The 25,936-nt window shown below is 48.9% G+C and overlaps 1 long non-coding RNA gene across 1 annotated transcript; it reads left to right on the top strand.

The window, feature by feature from the left end:
• The first annotated feature begins 8,744 nt into the window (after positions 1–8,744).
• Positions 8,745–18,714, top strand: LOC142410750 (uncharacterized). The gene is made up of 3 exons (XR_012776025.1): positions 8,745–8,853; positions 14,805–14,968; positions 18,246–18,714. It is a non-coding gene; the product is annotated as an uncharacterized LOC142410750 (long non-coding RNA).
• Positions 18,715–25,936: the final 7,222 nt, after the last annotated feature.

Here is a 25,936-nt window from a genome sequence, read left to right as displayed (position 1 = left end):
AAGTTCATCCTTTCTATAGGTGTCCAAGAATGTTTTGTGTGTGGGACTGAACGCTATTGTATAAGCGTTGCGATATTTGTACTGGTTGGCAGGCATGTTCCTATGGAGCTCTCTTTTTTTTTTTTTTTTCCTCCCCTTCTTCTGCTGCACTCCTGATTTAGATACATGTCCTCAAAAGCTGTCTCTAAAGTGTTCATTATTGTGATTGTGTGTTGATGCCCCCAACCTTCCAGGACTTGGACGTGATTTTGCTTCTTTGATCCTGCAAATGTGGCCAGATCATTTATCCAAATCTTGATGTTGTGGCATCCTTGAGCCGGGTGAGGGAACTGCAGCCGAAGCTTTTTCCAGAAATCTCAACCCCCCCCCCCCCGAAATCTCACTACGGTGATGTGACCAGCTGAGCAGAGGCCATGATAATGCCCTGGGCGCTGCTCCTGTGATGGCACTAATACAAACCCACAATCCTGTGTCCACGTCTAGAGCTTTTGTTGTATTTTGGGTAGAAGGTGAAACCTGCTTTTGCCTTTTGCTCTCATCCTCTGCCTTGGGAGGCGAGTGCAGAAAGTGGACTCTTACAGTTCAGGGGTTATTTTTCTTCCTTATACATTGCTTCATATTTAGGTTAGAAACCAGAAGGTAAGAGAAAAGTGAGTCAAATCAGAAGTGTAATAAGGAGCCTGTGAGGCACCTTGTTCATGGAGGAGGTCATTCCCCAGTATTTCCAGTCCAAGAAAGGTCTGTTTTGGGAAGAGGTACTTCTTCACCCCTCTGTAGAACTTGCTTGGGGCAGAGAAGCATCGACTTCACCCCCAAGGCCCGTAGGTCTTCCAGGCTGACGGGTCCCGCACTGAAGCTGTCGAGTACCTTGGAGGGGTACATGAAGGCCCTGAAATGGCTTGAACTAAAAGCCAGTGGGGTTCTTGCCCGTGTAGTTTCCACTGCAGGTCTAGGGCAGTTCTCAGAAAAATAGTTGGGAAAAAGAGAGGTGCAAAAGTCAGTCATCTGAAGAGTTGAGCGGGTCCTGAGCAAAGAACTTTACTAAAACTCAAAAAACTAAACCCAACTGGAAAGTAGCAATCCTGCTGTCTGCTTTGTTGATGAGCTGGAAGCCCGGGCAGCTGCCGGGAGGGCGGTGGGGAGGAAGGCAGGGATCGCTGCCGGCAGCAGGCAGGGCACTCCCAGCAGTGCCCGTCTTCATCCTGCCTGCCCCGGGCAGGCCAGGCAGCAGCTCCGACTCTTCAGGCCCTCTCTCGGCTCTGGCTTTTCCTGGCAGGAGTGCCCAGCCCTGCAAATCAGGGTAGCTAACATTTCATTTTGCCTTGATTTTGCAGACGGAGCCCCCTGTGCAGGGACGTGCTGCGGTTGTATCGGTGGGGTCGTTCCCTGCTCTACCGTCTCAGCACACCAATTTCTCACTGTCAGCTGAAAAAAATCTCCCCCGGTTGGTGAGTGTTCTTTAATATACGTACAGTTGTACTTACCCTGCAGCCTGTTATCACCTGGATGGCCGACTGTTTGATCACCATGTAAAAATCTTGCCACTGAAATGATGACTTAGAGCTTATTTTTAATGGGTTCTGGGAGACGCTTCTTGCAGTGGCTGGGGATTTTGCTGGGTGAATGGCATCCTGTCATTTTTTTTCCCCCTTTCTTTTTATTCTGACAGTCTTGGAAATTGTGCTCTTCCTGCGTGATGTGCCCTTGCAGAAGGGCATTCAGCATCCTGCATGTGTCACATAAATACCGTCTTCCCTTCCGTGCTGCGGAGTCGTGGCTCCTTCCCTGCTGCGTTTCCTTAATCAGCACCTATGGCAAAGCAGCGGGCACCGAGCCACGGATCAAACCTGGTACTTGCTGTGAAACCCAGCGTCTGCTTAAATAGCACTTACGTCTGTTAATGCCGATTGTTTAATGCAGCTTTCTAGGCAGTACGGTGCCAGGTGCCGTAGAGTAAGGGATTCCTCTGGCCCATAAGCTTTGCAGCTCAAGACTGAGGAGGATTTCCCGTTCTGTGCTCGGGCTGCTGTGCCATTGCCTCTTTCGATGCCAAACTTTGAACAGCTGATCTTGTTTTGCTTTGCTTTGTTTCCCCAGATCAATTAACTCAAACCGTCTTTGCAATACGTATTTTCTTTTTAAAAGCAGTCGCGCTCTTGCCTCCTCTTAATTTTGACAAGGATGTTGTTCAGGGCAGGGGAGGTCAGTGGTTTTGTTTAGGTTCTTATAGACCTTTATAGGGACAATAGTGGCTGGTTTCTGCAAGTCTTGCTAAAACCAGGAGGGTGCAGAGGGATGAGATGGGGACCGCACCACAAAGAGGCATCCTTATGGAAAACAAAGAGCAGGAGTCTGGGTCGGAGGGGGACAGATCCCTCTTTTGTGCTTGTAGGAACAGTTTTGCATCTTCTTGTACTGTTTGACAGGTAAAGATCCTTTAGCAACATTTTTTCTCTGCACTGGACCAATAAATAACAGCAAAGAACTGCTCATCCCTGCCTACCTGGACTATTTTTGTTGTTACTTAATTGCTTCATTCTCACAACCCACTCTCCATCATCTTAGAAAATCGGAGCCTTGAACTTCATTCCAGGATCTTGAGGAAATCTCGCGTCTCCGTACCATTTCCCAGCCTCTCTCGTCTACGAGAACAAACCCTATCTCTCCCCACCTGACGTAGACTGAATTTCCTCAAGGATTATCTAAACAGAGCCCACATGATCCATTTCTCTTAACCCCTCTACAAATGGGAAAGCATAAATCATGGATCCCTACAAATAAACACAACTGGCAAGATGTTATTTTTCTCTGTCTGAAGTAACACCAGTTCTTTAATCTGCCACCTCCTGGAAGCATGTCTGTTCAGGGAAAGTACAACCATTACAACGTATACACAATGTTCTTCTGCCACTTCTCCTTGCAAGCTATAATGGGAACCCTACGCCAGAAACATTGAAAGAAATGCGGCCAAGTGAATACCTCTTACTGTTTTCACTTCTCTTCTGCAACTTGGCTTCGAAACCAGAAAGCATTCCTGCTTGTAAGGGAAGGAACGGCCAGCTAAGAAAGAGAAAATCCTGACTGTGAAATCCTGCCGCAGATTAATTTTCAGACTTGTGACTTTTGTTCAAGTGTCATGTTATAACTGGGGGGGTGTTGGGACATCATTAATTCTGAAAATATTCTTTCTAAACTGAAGAAGGGGTAAGTTCTTGCCGTAACGAAAACAACTGTGAGCTGAACGCTTGAAAATGCTACAAAAACTGGAGATGTTTTTACAGTTAAACCTCGTCTGGAGTTCATTTAAAATAATCATGTTTACATGGAGGTGAATTAGTGCGCTGAGCTCTGCCAATGCCTCACTGTAGTTAAAAGTACACAGCCAAGAATTATAACCCTGGTAATTCAGTCCCCGAGTGCTGCACTCCCGGGTATGTGCAAGAACCCAGAGGCAGAAAGGGGTGGTAGGGAGCCAAAAATCACTTTAATCAGTGATGAACCTTGTAGGAATATTCCAGGGGGAATAAGTGCTGGGTCCATGCTTTGCCTTTCATTACAGAACAACTGTTTCTGTGTATGCAAGAGGTAAGCCTATACACAGGTCCTATTGCCATGTCTCTGCTGAGGATGGCATTCAGTTTGCTGGGCAATGAAGATGTCCATATCTCTGCTAGCCCTCTGCACCTCCTTACGGTTTTTGGAACTAGGATGTGGATCTTTCCCTTCAGCGTCCCTGGATGGTGGGAATCAGGGGGTGGTAGAGATTAACTCACCCCAGAGGTCATATTCCAATAGCACCGTTGGCCCGAGAGCCTCCAAGTGAGCAGACCTCATCTTCTAACCTTTCTTTGAGGAATGTTGGCTGCTAAATGTGTCTTTGGAGTTAGCAGTGACATGGACAGGTCCCCGCAAACATTTCACTGTTCCACTCCTGCCCTTCAGTTCAGCTACTCCTATTTTAAGGGCTGTCTGCTTGAGAGTAAAATGTATTTATGAAAAGAGTTTCGCATCTGATACGCATGTATAATACCTGGGAATGTCTCCGGCACCTCTGCGCTGTGTGGTCCTTCCAGGAGCCTGAGAAAGCATTTCTCTCGCTAAAATTTTGCATGGCAGGATTACCTCCCAGCTAGGGTCTGTGAGCAATTGCAGAGAGCAAAGCTTTTCAGTTTTGCTTTGATGGTCAAAAATGCAGTTGCCTTGAGTGTCGGCTGATATGAGAAGGAGCTTTATTTCAGGCAGCCTCTGCTGTTTTCAGTTAATTGAAGCTCGTGGTCGTTGCAAGCCCTCTCCTGACCCTCAACTCGTCTCCTATCTCCGTCTGCCGCTATTGAGCTGTTACCGGAGATGCTGTTCCTGCCTGGGCTCTCAGCCTGCTCCTGGAGATGCTGTTCCTGCTCAGCCTGGTCCTGGCAGGCTGGACCTGTCCTTGCCAGGCTGCGTGTCAGCAGGGATGCGTGGCCTGGCACCTGCTCCATGCTGGAAACTCGGTTGTTGCCGTCTTCCTTGTTACTGCACCCTGTGCCGGCCAGGAACCGTCAGCCGCGGGGCTGCCAGCTCGGGCTTTGCTCGACCACCCGCATCGCTGCATGCGTGCGCCCCGAAGAGGAGGGGAGATGTAGGGAAAAAGGGAGACGACATGAAGCAGGGTTACAGATCATACCGAGGAGGTGCAAAGCAGACAGGGACAAGTAGGGGACGTGCGCTGGCAGCAGATGGGCTCACTGCTGGGTGCTCGCTCGGTTTGGTCTGGATCTGTACGACCGTGAGATCAATTTCTCCAAGTGGAACTAGGCTGGAGGAATCTCGATGAGATCAAAGGGAGATAATTTTATTACAGCATCCTGCAAGTTCCTTTTTTGTGGGTATTATCGCTGCTTAATGTAGGGGATCAAATTCTTAGCTGATATAAATCCACATGTAGCTCCGTTGACTTTTATGGCACTACAGCCATTTACCGCATCTTGTGATGTACTGGGTCTGCGTTAGCGCCCTGCACGGGTGGTTCCCAAGCTGTCATCTGCAGACAACTGGAGTCACAACCACGGGTACGTGGCCCTCGGTTGGGTGTTTGCAATCTTCTCCAGAGCATCTTCCATTAAAGACTTAGTAATTAGACTGCCTTGTATTCCACAATAAATTTCGTGCGTTGACAGCAGTCTGTAGTCCAAAAGCTACGGGCTGCTCTAAACACTTCTCACTAATTCATTAGCTTTTAATTTGTGTAAATAAAGATTCTCATTAATTTTTTTTTTTTTGGTCACTTGTGGGGCTGGGGAAGCTCTTTGCCAGCAGATTTGTTATTTCTCCCGATAACAAATCCTGGGACCAGCAGCTGAACCAGGACATGCTGCCATTTTAATGGCCTGTAAATTTAGAGCATCTTAGCATACTTGGAAAAAGTATAAATCATAGGTTACTTCTGATTTCTTTTTGTTTGTTTGTTTCAAAAGTGAACAAGTAGCCAAACATTAGGTTGCTTTCAACGGTGACAGGCTAATTGTTTCAAAATGGGGCTGTGTAATACATTGAGCGCTGCGATGGGGGATCAGCTGGAACATCTGTTCCTGAAGAACGCCGTGTAGGAACATCACTTCTAAACAGAGATAAGCCGGTTCGAACAGGATATGAGGGAACCTCGCAAAGCTGAGAAAATTACTGTCATGACAGCTGTAAAACCAAACACCTTTGGGAAATGCAGCCTGGGAACGCTGCTCTTAAACAGAAGCAGAGAAAAACTGATCTGGGTTTCTAGGCAGGGCGCTGCGTCGTGGGGAAGCACGGTCCTCTTGCAAAGCCTTTACTGGCGTTAAAATGTTCCTTCCCGGTTCCTGTCTGCAAGAGCATTTCGTAGGCTGCGAGATGGCGTAGAAGGCCAATTCTCACACGAGGTAATTACTGGAAATTCAGATCGTTTTCAGCAAATGTGAGACAGTTGTCACAGATTTTATTTTTCCTGCGCTGTGGGCATCTGCTGGTGGCCCCCACCAGGAACACAGCACAAAATTAGACGGATGCAGTACAGCCATTACGCTTCATCTGTTATTTTTACAGCTATTTCTGTATCTTGCTAGGTATCTTTGTTAGGGAAAAGGTTGTTTTGGTTTTTTTTTTTCCAAAAGGTGTTTGGTGTAATGGGAATTTTTAGCTGTGATACTTAACTTTTGCACGACAAATGAAACATCTGAAGAAAACAGTGCTCAGAAGTTGGATAGTTTAAGGGGTGCAAAGCTGAACCCTTGCAGCAAGGAATAAATAAGAATAAAGGTAATGCATACATTTCTGATGCAGCCCAAGTACCTGATCAGATGTTGTTTTACCATGACTTTGTCCCTGGGAGTATTTGAATTGTTTGGGCTGCTGCCGCTAAAACCGACACAGTATCCATACAAAATGGAAAATATCAATGTGCAAAGGTTTTGAGCAACTTGACGGAAGCTCTGAAAGGAGCAGGGCCAGGGACAAGCTTAGAAACATGAAAGTATTTTAGATTACTGCGCCCAAGCCTCAATTTCACAAGATAATTAAAACGCATGCCTACATTTAAACATCTGAATACTTGTGCAGGCTTCAATGAGACCCTTCTCTTGGCTAAACTTAGGCATAGGCTCAGATGTCTCACTGAATGAGAAACGTAGAAGGACTCCACCTACTTCCTCCTCAGAGCCCAAATAGGAACAACTCCGAGTAAATCCCAGTTGAGTACATAAAGCAGATGAGTGCAAAAACCACTGTGATGAATCCTCTACCAGTTCTTAAATCTTGCTGATCTTCAGTCTGAGAACTCTTCCTCCCTCAGACAAACTGATGGGTATGGTATTTCAGCTCTCAGACCGCATGCCGGTATGTGTAGATCTATTACGTGCTGTGTCTCAGGGCAGCGAGCGTACGCAGAAATTAGGAATCTGGGTTGTTCAATTAGAAATAGACAGTTTTTAAACCGTCTTTCATTAAGTCTATTATTTAACAGAAAGCCTTCTCGCTCAGCCAGGAAACGCTTCTTGAGAGGTGCTGTTGCCGCAAAGCCAGTTTACACGCGGATTCCTGATGCTCGCAGCAGAGATAAAATAAAGTCATTTCTCCCGCCACTCCCCGTCCTCTGCTGCTGTCCCGGCTGAGGGATTTGTTCCAGATGGCAGCGGTGGGGGGAGTGCTCTGTGCTGGGGGACGAGGAGGGAGGTGTGCTCCGTCCCCTGGGCACCCCTCATGGGCGATGTCCGGAGGATGAATGGGCCAAAGCCCCACCACCGTCCGCTCCAGCCGAGCTGAGAAATGGCTGTAAAAGGACCTCCTGCCCCCGTCTCCCTGCCAGCATCGTCTGGTCCTTCCCTGCATCCTTCAAGCATCACCGGAGGTAATGGGGAATGATTGAAAATCCCTGGGTTTGTGGTTTGTCAGACGATGGAGCAAACTGTCTCATTTCCTGCCCAACGCACCCATGGCTCCCTCGCTGCTCCCCGGACTGGCACCGCACGGGTCCCTGCTACCACGTATCGCCCTGCACAGCAGAGCCGGCGGCCAGTCTGGCTCCGAGCCCCAGCAGGAATATCCATCTCCATTTGAAAACAACTTTTTAATATAGTATTTTAAATTTCAGAGCTCCTGATCAAAGATACCGGAGACGTGATGGATCAGGTCGGCAGAATAGCTCCCGGATGAGCCGCCCGCGTCCCACCGAGAGGTGCCGCGGCTGCGGGAGCTGATGGCTATCTGGGGATGACGCCAGCTCTCAGCTGGGGTGTGGCCCAGAGTTTCCGAAAGTAAGAGGAGGGCTTGAAAAGCGAAGCCGCTTTATTGATTTCAGCCAGAGGAGGCCAAGGACAGGCAGGCGGCTGCCGATGCTCGCAGCCTGGCAGAGCCAGCGTGGGAAAGGCGAGGCAGCCATGAGGCCCTGCTCCTTTCCCTGCTGCAGATGAGAGGGCAACTGGCTGTGAAAACAGTCAGAGGGGACCATTAGGAGAGCTTTAAACAGAGCAGGTCCCCAGATGTGAAAACTTCCCCGCCAGCTGGAGAACTAGGGATCTCCTGCAGACTGTGCTTTATTGAGTGCCGAAGCCAGCGCTGTGTCACCATTACCTGCCGTCCCGGATGCCCGTGGAGTGATAAATACCGGCTCTCGCAAGGCTGTGGTTAGGGGACCAGCTCAGCCTGTTTTACTGCCGCTTGCCGTCGCCTCTGTCCTCCCGTGCTGGTGCTCCCCGGGCCCTTTGCCCAGCGTTGGGGTGCTCAGACCGGCCTGAGCCTTCCTTCACACTGGCGCGGGGTTTTGGGCTCCTGCGTCCCCTCAGGTCAGGGTGGGCTGCTCTGTCCTCCGCAGACTGGGGCTGCAGTTACCTGGTGCAGCACAGCCTCCTTTAAATCTCAAATATCCCCGTTTTTGAGGGTGATGGGCACAAGGACAGCAGCATCAGGAGGAGTTTTGAAGCCTGTTCTTCCGCAAGGTGCATTGAAGTCACCAGTATTACATTTGCTCTTACTGATGAAGACTGGCTGCAATGCCAAAACGTCTATATGAATTAAAAAAAATTATTTTTTGCTAGCTGGGCTTGATGCTCCCACTGAGAGGAGAGGTTTCTCATGAGCTTCTGGAGTAGGAGAGCTTCATGCAGCAGCAGAGCCTGTTCCTGGTACCTTCTTTTTGCAAAGAGGATTTCAGAAGAGCCATGGCTCCTGCAGCCAAAAAACAGGTATACAGGAGCTTTGTGTAAAAGCTGATTTAAAACCTTTCATTTGGTTACAGGTTAATAAAGGCAAAACAGAGCTGCTGCTTGGGGCATCAGATGTTGACTTCCCTATGTAGAAGCTCAGGAACTGAACTAAAGTCCCAACCTGGAAGACATCCTTCCATCAGGGGTGAGAGCTGCTGGCACAAAAACCTCTGTTCGTGCTTTCGTGTATGTCTTTTGTAGGATATTGCGGGTAGGATATTGCGGTGCTCTCCCTGCTCTCTGCCCTGCAAGCACCCTCCAAGTACCGCGGTGATTTGGGTGCTTTGATTTTTGTGTTGGGTTCCTCCTCACGCAGCGAGGAGATAAAATCAGCCTTGATTCCAGCCCCTTTTTCCGGCCGTGTTTTCTAAGTGCTGCTTTTGACCCAGGCAGTCTGTCATTTCTAAAGCTCTCGCTAACTGGCCGGGCAGGGGGCTGCTCACGTATCCCCATCGATCCGCTCACATGTCCAGCTGAGTTCATTTGGCTGCTCCGGCTCTTTCGTCGATCCCCACATTAATCTGCCTGCAGACTCCTCTTTCAGCCGCTTTGCAGCTTCTCGGCAGCTTTGCCTGCAGCAGGAACGTATTTTTCATCTTTCTGCTGAGTTTACACGAGGTGAATTTAGAGAGCTGCCAATGCCTGCGAACTTCCCAGGCTGCAGCAGGGGCGTTGCTACCTTTAAGTGAAAAGCCAAGGCTGGATTGGTTTTCTTTTGTTTTGCTAATTGGCCCAGCGCTGTGGTTGGTATTTATTGCTTTTGTGCTGGTCCTTGATTTCTAGGTCTCTCTGTCATATTACGCTGCTCCCATGAAACATGGGAATATCACGCTTTCCTTGGGATACGCCAACAACTCGGGAAGGGGGCGAGTGTAACCAAACAGATTTCCCACCTTCAGGAGCAGGGAAACCGCTGAACTGTTGCCTGCCTTTTGTTAAGCATGTGACCTGCTGTATAAATCACATTTATTGTGTTTATTTCTCCGAAGAGAGCCAGCAAAGAAAGACTTCTGCCTCCATCATGCTGTAGATCCAGGCACTTTGCTTGGTTCACAGGGAGTTATTTGAAAGGGGTTGTCCTCGCCTTGTCCTCTGCCAATCCACTCCTCGCTTCTGAACAACGAAAGAGACGCTTGCTCCTCCAAAAGAAGTGTTTTTAAGTGGTTATGAGGCTATAAAAAAAGAAAAGAAAAACGCTGAGAGAAATTTCACAGAACCTCCAATGACGCATCTGTGACCAGAGATGGAAAAGTGCACTTGGGCTGCTCTTCTGAAGCTTTCACCAGTGGTTAACTTCTGGCAAAGCCTACCTTCAGTCAGGCTGGTACCAGTGGCAGTGCAGCCGTACCTGCACGGAGGGCCCTGAACCCCCCCGCATGCTTTGCAGAATGGGAATAAACAATTTCCATTACTTTTCTTTCTAACTCTCCAATTTGCTCTTGGCGAACACGGGCCGGCAAGAGAAAGAGAAACCGTTGGGTGCACAACCAGAGGTGACGGCGTGACTGATCGTGTGCCTGCATCTGTTGCTAAATCAGGCCTTTTGAAGCCATCCTTGAATGGAAGTCAACTCTGCAGCAGATCCTTTGCAAGAGGGAAGGTGGGGGCTGCACGGCCGTGGTGGAGGCACGGTGTGCTTTTGGGCGGGTGGAGGCAAGAGCGATGGGCTGCCTGTTTTGGCGTTTCCCCCAGGCTCGGCTGCTCTGAGTTCATCAGGAGAGCGCTGGGGAAGCTATCACCTTTCTTACCCGCTTGATTCCTCCCCATGCTTTAAAGCAAGGGCTTTTTCCCCACCGCGCAGCTGTAAAAAGTATAGTTGAACAGAAGCCTCTTTATAACTTTTTATGCAGCCACATTCTAATTAAAAAACAAAACTCATCAGAAATTGCTTTCCAAGGGACCTACCCCAAGTGGGGATTGAGGGCATTTGCCGTACAGCAGCCAAAACTTTTAAAAATGTTTGTTTTAGAGTGCAGCAATCTCAGCACATGGGAATGGGCTATTCCAGCTCACGGGAACTGGCTATTCCCCGCCGGGGAGCCCTGAATGGTTCTTTCCTGAGGACAAAAAAGTCTTAAACAAGTACAAAAATCCCCTTTAGCTCAAGGACTCAGTGGATGGTCACGCTGGGAAAGTGAAGTGTCAGTGGGGAAAGTTGCTCCTTGATGCTTTAGTTGGACGTCGGCATTTTGGAGACCCAGCCATCCTGCAGGATTCATCCCATGCGCTCGGTCCCCATCCTGGCGGATCCTAAAGACATTACGACACTTGCTCCTTGGTGACCTTCCAGGTCTCATATATCATAAAACAAGCAAGAAATAGGGTATCACCCCAGAAATAACAGCTGAAAAAAACGTGGAAGGCTGGGATAAGAAAATCCCTATGTAAGGATGGGATTGCTCGTGCTTCTTATTTGTTTCTGGCATTGCAGGTCTAGGGGCCAATGTGCTTCCAGTGGTTTTCACCCCACAATCATGAGAGCCAAAGACTTGCTCTGTTTTGTTAACGGGAGCTGGTGTGATGTGATCCAAGACCAGCAGGCGATGCTTTAGAGCTGTGCTAAATACAGCGACTAAGTACCATGACATTTTTGATGGCACCAAGTGACTCAGGATGTTCTTTGTGGCCAGCAGCTGGTGGGACACGATGACAATATGGTCCTGGGTCGGGGCACTTCATTAGGGCATGGTGGCACCTAAGCCATTTCGTTTTGAAGGGTTTGGTGAATGTCCTGAGCCCTTTACTCCAATGCTATCCCAGGTTCTAACATTTTAAAATATCAGGTTTTAGCATGTTGCAGTATCTCTCTAAGCTTTTTCTTAGCTTGATTCACCCATCCACATCTCTGGCAGAATTTCCCCGTTCCCAGGACAGAGATGCTGGGCTCTAATTTTGCTGCTATTCATAAAGTAACGTCAAAACCCCAGTGCTCCAGGTCGGGCCTCTTCCCAAACCCTGCCTGTTCACAGATGGGCTGCCACATTGTTCGCTCTAAAACGCTTGTACCAAAATCCTGCATCGGGGTGAGCTGGGCTGGCGAATGCCAGGGCTGCGGTGCCGCAGCAGAGACCCCGCTTCCAGCAAGCAGGGGAGTCTTCCAAGGCAGTGGAGCAATTTAAGACCTTAAACCTGACTTTGAAATGCCTTCCAGTTCGGGGCAAGGGAGGGAGAAGTTTGAGGGGGGGTGATGTGGGACTATGCTCTTGGATACCCACATCGTAGGGAGTCTCAGGGCACCACCTATATATAGATATACTTATAAACGCATATATACATATATATATATATGCGTTGTATATTGCAATCAGTCTGCCTGCAGGCAGCTGCTGACATGGGCAGTCCATCTCTCCCCTTGGGAGGGAAAAATGAGCCAGATTCTGTTGAGAAAAGAGAGAAGGATACTGAAGTCAACTAAGAAAATTAAGGAAAAAAAAAAAAGGACTGATCTGCAGCTGGACATGTTGGGGTGCAAATTTGTTTTTCTCTTTGTTTTTCTCCTGTTTCCCCACCGGCCCATCAGCCTGGCCAAGCTCTTGCCCACTCTTGCTGCCAACTTGCTTTCCCGCAGCCTGTTGCACTTCTCCGGTGCCCGGGATCCTCCTGCAAAGCCTCTGCGCGGCCGCGGCAGGAGAGTGATGAGTTTGACGGTGCTGCTGGCAGCCGGCTGCCCGCGAAGCAGACCCGGCTGTGGAAAAAAAACAGTTGCAGATTTTCTTGAGCCCCAAAGCCCTCCCTTTCCTCCCTCCCACAACTGTTCACATAAATCTCACCTCCTGCTCACAGAGAACGCCTGTCTCCTCTCGCTGCCGCCTCCCGCGCTCCCCTGCCGGCCCGGAAAGGGAGATGGCAATCAGCCGGGCTGCAGCTCTCGCTGTTTCGCGATGCAATATTGGACAGTAAGTTTTGATGCAATTGACTGGAAAAAGCCTGGAGAGCTGCAGAACTGAGCTGCAATGATGGAGGTGAAGTTGCCTGTAATAACTCTAATAAAGCTGTGAGCATCCGCAGCCCCCCTGCCCCATCCCCAGCAGCGGCTGCCTTTGGCAAAGGGCCCCAGCAGAGACGCTGGGTGCTGGGAAGCATCCCCTGGGCAGGCTTGGGGCCACGGCAAAATACTCCGAAGCTCTTTAAAACCGGACCCTGCTTCCTGCACGGGTTAGAAAGAAGTGGTTTGGTAATTTTTTTTCTTGGGGGCTATTTCCCTGCCTTGCCTTTCTGTGTGACACGGCGTCGCCCGCTCTCGACAGGCAGACAAGGAGGGGTATTGATGAAGGCGAGGGCTCGAAGCTGGCCGAGGGGCCACGAGGCTGCTGGGGCACTCGCTCCCGAAACGGGGCGGGGAGAGGTATCGCCCCCCAGCCCAGGCTGTCAGCTCAGAGCCCCCTCACCAGGGGCTTAAACTGAATTTTTTTATTCAAAACTTGTGTTTTTCTTGCAATGGAAGCATTTTTGCTTAAAAAAAAAAAGTATAATAGCTGTAAACTACCTTTTATTTTCTGCTCCCCCGCCTAGAAAAAGTTAGAGAAATCCCATTTTGAAGACGAAATTGTGAGGAAACGATGTGTCTAAGCGATACACACGTGTTTTTAATGCTCTGAGGGTTCATCACAACAAGCACCGTATGTATCCTGGTCTATTTATAAGGAGAAGTACTGTCCGTGTTGTAAGTGGCTGCCTTGAGGTTGCCCCAGCAGTTAAGGCCAAAGCCTGGGGAAAAACCTTCCCTTTTTTAAATCTTCATCTGTACTTTGAAGAAGGCAGCATTTCTCCTGCTGTGCTTGTTTTCAAATCAGGACCAGGCAGGGGCACAGCCGAGCTACCGGGGACCTCGTCCTACTGTAGAATTATTCATTTTCTTTCATAACTATTCATTAGCTTCCCTTTTTTTAGGGCACTTTGTCCCCCGTGCTATTGGCTCAGCACCATCAGGCCTGTCCGTAATACCAACGCCACATTTTTGTTCTGGTCACCGAAATTTAATCTCAGGCTCAGACGGAGCTTTAACAACCACCTGTGCGCAGGGGACCCGTGCCGTTCGTTTTATCGCGGTGCGGAGGGAAATGCCTCCTGCGCTGCTGGGTTACATGGTTCCCCCATCAGATCTATTATTAAAGATACTCCTGCCACCGAGCTCATTAAGAAATACATTCCCCAGCTCCTTCTCGCTTGGCCCTGCCTCTTTTAAAATTGAACCTTTTAATTTGAATGAATCTTTAATTCGATTCCGTCTCCTTTCGCGCCCTCTCTATAAAGAGCTATTCCCCAGGTTCCTTAGGATGAGGAGTTATTCGATCAGGTTTAAATGCGGATGTGTAGCCATGGAATTGATCTAATTTTGTTGATGCGGCTGCAGGATTTTATTGCCTGCTTGTAGCGGGGATGTGTCATCATAAAAGAGCGAGAGAGCGGGATGTCCTGGGGTTTCTCGGTCTGCGCTGTTCATCTCCAATGCATTTAGCACATGGGGCAGTACGGGGGAGGGCTCACTACTGGGTTGGTTTCCTTGTTTTCTCTGGGGGATGCTTCATTTTCAGCTGCGCATTTTTTTTTGTGCTAGAGCTCTCCATGCAACAGGATGCTGGGAGGAAGGGGGAGCAGCGGGAGGGCGTTTAGCAACAAAAATTAATCCATGAGGACTTTTAGGGGGGGGTTAATGGCTACTTTTAGGTCTTGATCCTGTTTCTATAAAGTAAACAGCCACAGGGCTTGAGCCTTTCGTCTCTGGAGGAATGAACCGAGTCGGGGAGCGGAGCCAAGCTGGAGTGTGGCGAGAGGCTCTGTATTTGTGGACTTTTGGTTTTGACTACAGGTTCGATATCCAGCTGGTGAGCGTCTTGGGTAATCCGCATGGCTGCGATGCCGCTGCAATTAAACGCACATGGCTGCAAGCCCGATCCGGGCAAAGCATGTCTGATCCAGGCAAACCATTAGCGGGGCCTGATGTGCCGCAGTGTGGTGTGATAGGGACGAAATCCCTTTCCTGCCCAGACCACAGCGCCTTCCTGCAAACTCTTTCTTGTCTGACAGCGAAGATGGAGGAGGTGGTTACAGCTGATAAGCGGGAAATCCTGCATGTTCTTTTCCTTCCCCTCGCAGGGCTCTCCTAGACATCTCTTAACCACAACACCGTGTTCATCAAACTGATGTACAGCAAAGCATCCTCCCTGCTTCTCATCACCTCTGGACAAACGGCATGGCCTTGCTCTGCTCCCGCGCTCTGCGGACGGCAGTGGACGCACTCCTGATTTACAGCGCTGGAGGTGAGATCTGGGCCCCGACCACGCTTATCCCAAGCGCTTTCTTACCAAAATGACAAAAGTCATCTCAGCTCCCGGCTCGCGCCCCGGGGCGAGCTGGTACCTCTGCAGCACCCCCAGCCTGCTCCAGTTCCCAAAATGCTGAAGACTTTCCTTAAAATCTCCTGCATGGGGTGTTTTCCCCAAGGAGCCCTGCCCGGGTGTGTGTCCCTGGGGACAGGGCCAGCAGTGAGATGCCTGTCAACAGCCCCCGGGCCAACGGGTGCTGCCTTTAGTGCTCCGCCAGGATTTCTCCATCCTTCGCAGCTGCCAGGTGCTGCCCTCTCCCCGCTCCCTCCCTGCCCGGTGCTGCAATGGGGTTTGCGGGAGCAAGCCCGTTTCGGGGAGCAGCACAGCCCAGTTGCATCAGGTCTCTCTCCCCCGGGACGCCGGCCCTTTGCCCCCCTGTGCCGGCACAGCTGGGGTCCGGGGCTTGCCGTGGGTCAGCTGTGCCATCGTAGCTCGGTCTGGAGGGCTCTGGCTTGTGGCAGGGCTGGTGTCACTTGGTCCATGTCACCGCTTGCTGCTGCTGCAAGGTCTTTGCCACATGAGCTCGCATCTCCCATCAGCCAGAAGGGCTCCTGTGGACGACGGCTGTGCTGGGCTGTGGGTATGGGCTTCACGTTTCTGCCCATTCAGGCACTAAACCACCCTAAAAACTCCCCTTAACTGGCATCAGAGCATGCTATAGGCAGGATAAACCACCATAACCAGCCTCAACCTAGTGGAGCTGGGCAAGAGGATGGACTTCCCAGTAGCAGGCTGTGACTATACCCCATAGGGGTGCACCCAAAACCAGCCCCTGGGCTCCAGAAAAGCTCCTGGGCACTCCCTGCATCCCCACGCTCCTCGAGGAGAGCCGTGACCAAGCTGCGGGGCTTTGCCTTCAATTCCCCCAGCTCCCCCGGAGCGGCATCGGGGCACAGACAAGTCCCAGCTGCCTGAGCCCCCGCTTGCCAGGACTAGCAGCGTTTGCACCCCACTTGGGAGGACACAGAGGGATTGCTCCCAAGGGACACGGACCATGCCGCTTTGGGAGACTTAAACTAGCCCTAAACCCCAGGCCTGGCTTTGTGCATGAATCTTGTGAAAACCCTCATCTGCTGAAGAGCTTATTTCCCATCCAGAGTAACAGCACAGTGGAAAAAAAAAAAAAGCAGCCTTTATGCTGCCGCATCCGTATCTCCATCTGTGTTTAAGAGCTGGGCTACTATAAACGCAGGCGATGAAGCCTGGTTAACCTGTGCTTGGGGTCTCTGGGAGGGCTGGCAGCCAAAACGTGCGCGTGGTTGTGCTGGTCCTGGCTCTGGGGGTGGGAGGATGGAGGTGCTCTGGACTCCTTTATTTTTAGGTGCCATCAATACAGATAAAACCAGACTTTGTGGCTGATTTAGATGAAATTTGACCAGCAACACCATTCCCAGCCTGATTTTATACCTCCTTTCCTCTCCCCCTGTACTCCCCCCTTCAAATGTTTTATGGATTATGCAGCTCTTGCCAAAGGATTTGCGTTTGAAACCGTACTGTATTTTGGCCCGTAAAGATGTTGAATGAACGATTTAAAACTCTGAGTCATTAAAACTGTTCAGGAGAACCTAATGAATGTTATTTACTGTGCTTCCCAGCTCAGCTAAAATCCAGCTTTTTCCTCCTCTTGCTTTCTATACTTTTCTTTTAAAAACAGCAGCCAAAATTGTCTGGAAAGCATTCCTTGCTAGAGACAAACTGGATCAGTAAGTCGAAATGTCAGATTTTAAAAACCTCCGCCACTGCTTTGAAGTAACTTCATTTTTTTGTTTGATTGCTCTAATTCAAAAGCTTTATCTTCTAGGCTATCTCTTAAAAAAGGAAATTTAGTGGCTGCAGCTAGCATTAAAAAAAAAAAAAAAAAAAAAAAGCTGCCAAATTCTGATCTTTTGATGAGAGTCTCTTCAGAAGGCTGCCTAGGTGGGCTGGCTCCTGGGCTCCTGCTCTGGCTGGGCAGCACTGCGGAGCTGAACGCGGTTACTCCCCGTTCCTGTGATGAATGAGAGGTCAGAATAGGACCCCCACCCCCCCTTTAATTTCTGTTTGTGTTGCCGAGCTTAGCCTTGGAAATGGAAATCTGACTTGAAAAGAAACTACTTGCGATTAGAGGCTGTGAAAAAAAATAATCTAATGAGTTGCTGCTTTTAATTCCACATCTGAAAGGCAATCTATTACTGTCTTTTATCACTTCTGTCTCCTATTAGAGAAGCAATCTCATGCTGGGACTCTTTCAACACCCAGGCAGTTAATATACATTATAATTATTGCCTAATGTATGAATAGCCTGGTGTGCCCAAGTTCTCTGTTCATTTTTACTCGGCTCCTGGAAAGCCCGTGCAGTACGTAAGCAGGGCTAGAGTAAGGATCTCATGAGACTGATGAAGGTTTTATTTTAAATTATTTATTTTTTGCATTGCGCTATCGCCTCAGAGGCTCTGTTTGAGAACAAATGCAGAATACTGATGTAGGAAGAGATGATTCCTGCCCCAGAGAGGTTACAGAGGGACAGGTAGAGGAGGGAAAGGACGGGGAGAAGTACCAAGACATCAGCAGCGGATGGTACTGAGGACATCCACCGGCTGTGAGCTCAGGAGGTCTGGGTTTATGGTGGACTTCCCAGTGCTGTTAAAAAACAAAAAGGAAAAAAAAAAAAAAGATGACATTTTAAAAAGGAAAACACTCCCAAAATTTCATTTCAACCCAAGCAAAAATATCTTTTGTCCTTGATTTATAAACCTATGCTCATTTTTCAGGTCATTTAGCCAGTTTTAAAGCAAAAAGTAGAAGCAAAAAGGCTAGTATTTTCCAAGCAACAAGCTCTGCATGCAGACTGTCAAAGTGAACCCTTCCTCCCCACACTCACAGAGGGGTTTGATTTCGCCCTGGGTCCCCCAGCTGTGGTCTTGCGGCCGAACGGCACTCAGGACCAGCACGGGGTTGCCGCTCGGTGTCCCGGCTGATGAGCGACACAGCCATTAAGCCCCAACCCCTCCGTGACCCGGCACGTGGGTTTTCAGACAAGCCAGAAGCTCACAGCGGGTTGTGAAAATCCTTTCTTCCTCACCACATGTTGGGGACAGCTTGATGCAACGACGTATTTCTGGTGCAGCAATGAGCACCGGGCAGCGTAGCCCAGCTTTATCCCTTGAGCCTTCATTTGAACCTTCTCTCGAGGCTATTGCAAACTCCTGCTTCTCCCTTTTCCCCATGGCAGCTTCCCTGAGGACCATCCACACCCAAGGACGATGTGAACCCCAGACCTGGTCGATAAACCACCCTATGAACCACCATTGCCGGGGGACCGAGGTCTGGGCTGTTCCTTCCACCCTGCGAAGAGCTCAGCTCATCTCTGCCAGGAGCCTACGCTGGTCGCAACCCCAGGGCCAGCGGAAGCAGCCCAAACCCACAGGATAACTTATTTGTTTCTTCCTAAAATTGCTCTTAGAGTGCAGTTAATTATTTACAAGCCTTAACACTTACAGCCACGCGGACCCAAGGATAGAAGGGCATTAAAATTCCACTTGATGCTCACCAGGCCTGACTAATAAAATAATGTCCAACAAGGACATCAATTAGCCGCCGATTCGCTAGCGCTTTGCGAGGCTAATGACAGCTGGAGCGAGGAATTTGAAACCCGAGTCATTTCTCCAGCCTGCACCAGGGTGCCAGGGATAAAAGGTTAGTCATGTGTACCAAATGCAGCGTGAGCTCCTCCATTATTTATGTGTGTCAAACAGACAAGGAGCGTTTCAATGCCTGCAGTCACTCTATGGTAATTTGTATTATATAAACAGATATAATCTGGTCATTAATACACATAATTCTCAGTGAGCTGACAGTAATGAATCTGGAGTATATTATTCCATCGACTTGTTCCCTTGCTAAATAACAGTCCGTATTAATAAGAATTGATATACTGTAGCCAGCAGCACCCAGGAGCATGGCGGGGTTCATGGCAAACTCAAGGTACGTAGCTTTGCTCTTTGCTCTTTGTCCTGAAGTTTTTGGCCAGGCCCTCACTAGATACCGATGGGATTTAGACTCCTCTTTCACCAGGCCAGGTCTCTTCTGTTTACTGGCTCAGGAGTGCTCACGTTGCATCAATCACTGCTTGGCACTGCACACCCCACATCTCTGGCTCTGGTAAGCTGGGTTGGGCTCATCGGCTTTCCTGTTCCCACCTCTCTGGAGAATGCTTTCATTAATAGTTAATAACCGAGGGGTTTTTTTTTGTAGTGGCGTAACAGGCGTTTTCTGGGAAAGTGGAGGTGGGTGTGTATGGACATCGTTTAGAGACTTGTCTCACCACGGCTGCACAAATACAGCAGATCTGTGCCACTCTGTAGATTTGCTTCTTTCTTAAGACACTGGAAGTTGAAGGTACCAATTGGTACACACCTCTGCACGTGTATCATGAGTGGACCAGCTCAGCTATTGACTGTTGAGCCAACAGTGGCCCATGGGATACATTTACACAGGGCTGATTTCCATGCAGCTGCAGTGGAAATGGGGACGGTTGTGTGGGTCAATAGCAGGATGGCCACCATCACACAGCAGTGCCATGAAGCATCAGTCCCCCCATCTTGAAAAGAGAATCTGCCTGTGGGAAGGTGGTCAGCATGGGCTCAGGCAGGGAGGTGGAGAGAAGAGCGATGCCTTGTCCTGGAAGTGAGCCTGGCCATGTGCTCATTGAGCTGTCCTGGGCTCACCCTTACTCTGGATCTGTCTCCATCAGTAAAAGGTTTCAGTGACTAACTCTGCCTTTCCGACAACTCTGAGGATGTTTTGGGAGCTCCCTGGAGGGCTTCAGCTCTGCTAAATAGCAGGAAAGAGGCTGAGGATTATTTATATGGAGTTTCTAAACCGGCTTTGCAATAAACAATCTCTGTTACCAAACCCAGATGAAATGGGTTTGGGAGTGTCCAGCTGGAAAGGCAAACACTTGATCCCACAGCGAGTCCCAAGCCCAGGAGCTGTAGGGGAGTATCAGCAAGATCCGGTCCCACCCAATGCCCGGGTCCTTCTCACTGCTCTGAGGGCAGCATCCAGCAACAACAGCACGGGCTCCTCGTGAGATTTAATCTCCGGGATCCAGGAGGCAAACCCCACTGCTCTTTATGAGGACAGGAAAGATCTGTTTGCCAGTGGTACAACTGGCTCATATCTGCTGGTGGAGATACGGAAGAGTTTTACCGTAAGGCTACTCCCAGTGTTTTAGATGTTGCATTACCCATTCTTACCCAACGTACTTTTTGGCCATGCCTCTGCACGAAAACTCCCAGCGTTGCTTGTGTCAACAAAGCGACAATGGGAAATTTCAAGGTAAAAGCCCAGCATAGACAGTTCTGCCTAGCTGCAGGTTGTACAAACCCATTTATTTAAAAATATCTAGCCTCTGTCTAATGCTCACCCTAGTTACCACTGGAGTGAAAAGTATGTCATCAGCCCCACATGATGTAACCTTGCCATCTGGCCGTTCTTGAAAAACACCCACCAAAAATGTTGCCTTGATGTTGCTGCCTTTTCTGCAGGGTTATTGCCTGCTACATGGAAAACAAGAAGTTTCCCTGAACTTAAAGAAAATTGCTGAGATTGCCATTTACCGTTTCCTGCCTCTTGTGCCCTTTTGTTTCCCATATGGATGATCTATAGATCCTACCTTCCGATTCGTATTCACTGCCATCAGGTTCCCTTTCGCCCACTTGTTTCATAAAGGATATTTGTATTCTCCTCTTCGTGAAGAAGGGGTTGTTGTTTTAACCACTGTAACAGTCTCTCGGTTGTTGGATTGTGGCTCTTGGTCAGTATAGAGAAATGTTCTTCAATACTCCCCAGTTATAATTCTTGGGGTTTTTTTCTGTTTAAATTCTTTCTCTGAACTGATTTGGCTCATGGTTGTTTTCAGGTTTGTAACAGCAGCCTGGGAGAGCAGCAAGGCAATATCTTACTGGGTTTTATTTTATTCTGCCTGCACATAACAAATGTTTTCAAGTGGCAATCACTTCCTACCTAAGCCACTGTGCGTTTTTAGTCCTGTGATCAAATTCGCTGTATCTGCCAAGAAAAAAGGTCTAATATACAATTCTCCCCGTTGGATGTGTGAGTTCTTTTGAGATAGGAAATAATCACCATCATCTTTACAAATACGGAGGCTGTTTCAGCGCTGGAGGCAGCTTTCCGGCAGAATTCGCTCCATTTGAAGTTTCCCCGTGACAATCTGGCCCTTTTCCCCTCCTTGCCTTTGGCAGCTGCTGAGGGAGATGTTCACATGGTTCGCAGGTTTGATTTTGTGCTCCACTGAAGATACTGGTTGGTCTATTTTGTGCTTTCTATCTTAGATGATTGAGCCATCAATTTTTAGATTAATTTACTACTGAGTCCAATGACCTGGATGCTCGTGATCCTATTTCTAACAGTTCTCCATCTTGTCCGCACTTCAGCCTTCCTAAAAGCCATGATTTTAATGGTCCAGTCAGCTTCCCACCAGGTTTCCGTCTTTCCAGCTAGGCCAAATTTTTGCCTGTACAACACTGATTCCTGTTTATTAGCCAGGACCTACCTTTGGTGGATAGGTGATGAGAGAATTTCTCTCCACTTCCTTCTTTGCTTTGATTAATTTTGTTCTCAGCACCTTCACTATGTGCTAAATGAGTTTCCATTTGTTCCCTCTTTGCACCTTTCCCTTTTGTTGTTAGTCTAACACCTCCCTGCCTAAGGCAGCCTGTCTTTGCCTCAGAAAACTGGTTTCCAATTTGGGAAGGAAGCTACCAAAAATCCTCCAAACCCTCTCATGGAGAGGCGAGATAAGTGCTTTGCAAATGACACCCATCTTGCCACTTCCATGGTCAGCTTTCCCATTGAACACCTTCTGTTTTTCTTCATCTACAGGAGAGGAGGGATCTCTGAAAGCTCCTTTGGGCACCTTTTCAGCATCCTTTCAAGTGATGCGGCCTAGAAAACATGAGAGAGGCCGTGATTTAGGGACATTGGTGCTGGTATCGAGCTGCAGCTGGGCTCCTGGCTTCCCCTCTCAGTGGTGTACCTGCTGGAGCCATCACAAGGTAGCTATGGCTTTCTTTTGGAATGGGTCCGACCCCTTGGAAAGCTGATTTGGCTTGTTAAAATAGCTGAAAACTAACCTGGGGGAAAAAAAAAAAGAACAAGATTGTAAACACTGTGCTCTGCTGGGCTAGGGAGAGGATGAGACTCTGCAGTCAGGGAGGAAAAAAAGGAATGATGCTCCTTCTGCAGCTCGGTCACTGCAAAAAGCCCGGCCCCAGTCCTTCCAGTGACTAGCCCTCTTGCAGGATCCAGCCATCTTCCTGGGATAGCTGCAAACCTCTTCGTAGGCAGGCTGGATTTACTTAGTTTTGATTTATAAATGAAATGCAATTAATGTCACTGTATTTGTGCCATCACCTCTGGCCCAGTTGTGCCCTGTGCATAGGGTGTGAGTCCTGCTGGCCCCTCCGTTGCATTTCATCCCCTGCAAGCACAGGGAGAGATTTTGTTGTTTTCACAGTAAGAACTTAAAAGACAGCGGGGAACTCCTCATGACGCTGAGTTTCTCATTGTCTTTTTTTTCTCTGGAAAGTAATTTTCTCTCTTCTGGACAGGAATGATAACGTAGGATGATCCTAACTGATCATCCCATTGATTTTGACTGCCATTCAGAAAAAATGCTTCCTCTGCCTCCCAGACCGTAAGCATCTGTAAGCATCCTACTCATCAACAAACACTCCAGCAGATGCAAAGCATCCCTTGGAAACCACGGTGAGAGCTGCACACATGCTTAGGTGCTCCACTGAACTGGGGTCTCTCTAAACAAGAAGAGACCATTAGTTTTGGCTCATTAGCTTAACCGAGATGACTATTAAATCCCACTCCTCCCGCCACTTTCTGTAAAATAAACTTAGAAATGCGCCATCTTTGCAGCTGTGACTAGCAATAAATCCAATTAATTTCCATGTCTTTAGTGTTAATATATGCATTAGACGTGTCAGCTCTGCCTTTTTGTTTCCTTCATGGAAAAGCTTGTCTCAGAGATTTCCTTTTAATTAGAAAGGGAATTTGCTCCTTTGTGGATATATTCCTCCAGGAAGCCACTTACTGAGATGCAGCATCTTCGGTCCCAGGGAATGGTGTTACTGTTTGTTTGTTGGTGTTGTTTTTTTTTTTTTTAAATGCATATGACAATTAGTATCACAACAAATTCATACTTCCCCTGCTAATTTAAGGGTTAAGGAAAAAAAAATCCACTTTGTCCTGTGAAGATGTCACCAAACAAAGCAGAAACCAAAGGCACAGATGCACTTCTCTTTGAAATCTGCATAGTAATTACTGTTTACCATCCTTCCTCCTTCATTGATGACTCCAATACAAAGGGTACAGTAAACAGCTGTGTGGGATTCACGGTCAGATCCATTAGCAGAATCAAGTATTTTGGCTGCGTGCAAGTCTCATGCCGGTCATTTAAGACTGGATAACAAGCTGAGAGGAAAACCACACAGGTCACGGCTCTGTAGCAAAGTCTTTTAGCAAGTGTTGCTGGTAGTGCTCTTCTTGATTACAGGGAGATCACAGCCCCAGAACAGATGGAGGGGCAAAGTGCACAGGCTCCAGCGAAGCCTTTGAAAGTTTATCAGCCCTTGTACTCCAAAAACTGCCCGTAGGTGCCTTGTATCTGTATGTCAAAGAGCGTAACCCACTCAGAACGGGGGTCCAAGACTACTGGTGCAGACCTCAAGGCACCATGTGCTCTGTAGATAGAAGAAGAAGCTGGAACGTGAGTCCTGTGCAGAAGCAGCTTTTAATTGTATCACATCCAAGAGAAAATCAGCCCAGAAGCCAAATTTACATGAACAAACTCTGCTACCAACCTCCTTTCCTCCTCCCGCTGCCCCACGACTAACCTTTCTTCTCCACCCTTACAAATAACGCAAACTCCCAGCTTCATTTTCTGAGATTTCCCAGAGCACGGCGGATGCTTTTCTTTCTGCCTATCTCTCGTGTTGCATCCAGGAATGGCTATTTCTCCTTGCAAAGGTTATCTATGTTTGAAGCCTCCTCCCCATGGACAGAATCATAAGGTCTCTGATGAGGAACAGCAGGTCTTTGTTCATTCTCAATGCACAGGGCTGTAAATCCTCTGAGGGTGACCAGGGAAACCAAGAGCTTGCTGCCCTCATAAATCTGCCAGGGTGGCTGCTGCAGCCCTCGCGTGCTCTCCAAGGGCTGCAGGTTTCCGATGGTCTCTGCAATTGTAGGATAGAAAATAAGCCAGTGTATGTACTAGGGGACAGCAACGAACGATGGGGTTTGGTCACTTTGGTTAAAAAGTCCCCTGGATAAGCTGCTGGGAAAGACAGGAGAGCGTAACAGCCTTTGGAGCTTTTCCCCTGCTTCTTGGCTAAGCCAATGTTGATCGTCTGGGCTTTGCAGGGCCCTTTGTGCATTAAGCTGGAAGCGCTGGCAAAACACCTGCTGTGGTAAACCCGGGGTTGCACCCACATTTAGGGTTGGTGCACCCACTTGGAAATGGCCTGTGATCTGGGGAGTGGTGGGGAAGGTCTGAGCAGACCAGCACAATCCAGCCAGCACCCTGTGGTCTGGATGTGGTTCTTGGGCTGGGTCCATCCTCTCCCCACCTTTTATCTTGCTCTGGCTTCATAGCAGGATGGGAGAGAACAGGGAATGGCCTGTAGGGCAACGAGTGACTCCCAGGAGCCAAACCCTTGTTATTGTACCAACACTTGCCATCCGGTCCTTCCCAACACTCTCAAATACGCTGTGGTTAGTGCTTTCATATACCTGTCCATGGAAGATAGAGCTCTTGCCTCATCACAACGGTGCAGGGTGCTGTGTTTGTCTCTTCTGTGCAGTGGGGTAATTTTGAGAGCTTGTCGCACCAGGATGTCATCCATTTACAAAAGCTGGGAAATGATCTGCCGAGCCAGCGCACCTCAGCATCACGACCGCAGCTCCTGCTGGGCTGCAAGGAGTTGTTCATTTTTTTTTTTTTTTCCCTTCAAGTTTTCCAAGTCTGATCTTTCCCAGGAGGAATCCTTGTTTAACTGTGTCATCCAGTGGCGTGAAGGAGCCTGATCCTGTGGCAGGAGCACCAGATGCTGACGAGTAAGATTCGTGTGCACGTGACAGCTCAGTTCTTATCTCTGTGCCTTAGCTTGGGCAGGGGACTTGTCTCCCCATTTCTGCCTCCAGCTCGGTAAGACGGGGCATTTACTGCAGCCTCTTTATCTGCCACCCAAATGAAGGATGCTCGGTGTCTCCAGCCCACGTGCTTTTGTTCGGCGCAGGCATAGTGGAAAGCCATTAACAGGGCAGGTTTAAGGCAGGTATTGCCCACAAGGCAGTTGTCATGCCTGTCTCTCCTCATTACCTGTCTCACATTTAGTCTTTGTGCCAGACTCCTCTTGAGTCTAGCTGCCGGGGAAGGCCAAGAGCTCTTTCTCTGGATGTCTACCGGTCCCCAGCAGCGGTGGAGGGAAGCCTGAGTGAAGCGGTCCCTCCAGCTGCTCTGACTTTCCTGGTGTTCCCACTGCCGTGACCACAAGGAAAGGCCCACTGGTTCCCTGGGCCTTTTGTTGCTCAAAGTGACAGCCTCCTTATGGGCCCTATAGCCCTTGGCTGGATGCTCCTTCCTCCTCTTCTCCTTCTGGCAACCATTTAATAAGCAAATCCTCCAGTGATGCTCTTGCCGGCAGGCCCACTATGCGGCTATTTGAGTTCTGCCTTTTCTTTTTAACCAGGTTCATTTTCTTCCTCCTCCAGGCAATTGGTAATGCCTATAGGAGGGCTCACATCCTCCTGCTGCCTTAGATGTCTGAGTACCACTTCCTCTGCTCGCCCAGACAATTGGCAGACTATTTGTTTTCAGTTTCCCTG

This window comes from Mycteria americana, chromosome 5 (genome assembly GCF_035582795.1).
Source record: "Mycteria americana isolate JAX WOST 10 ecotype Jacksonville Zoo and Gardens chromosome 5, USCA_MyAme_1.0, whole genome shotgun sequence".
In the NCBI taxonomy this organism is placed as follows: Eukaryota; Metazoa; Chordata; class Aves; order Ciconiiformes; family Ciconiidae; genus Mycteria; species Mycteria americana.
The sequence above is the reverse complement of the archived record's forward strand: the minus strand, read 5'-3'. Positions and strand labels throughout refer to the sequence as shown.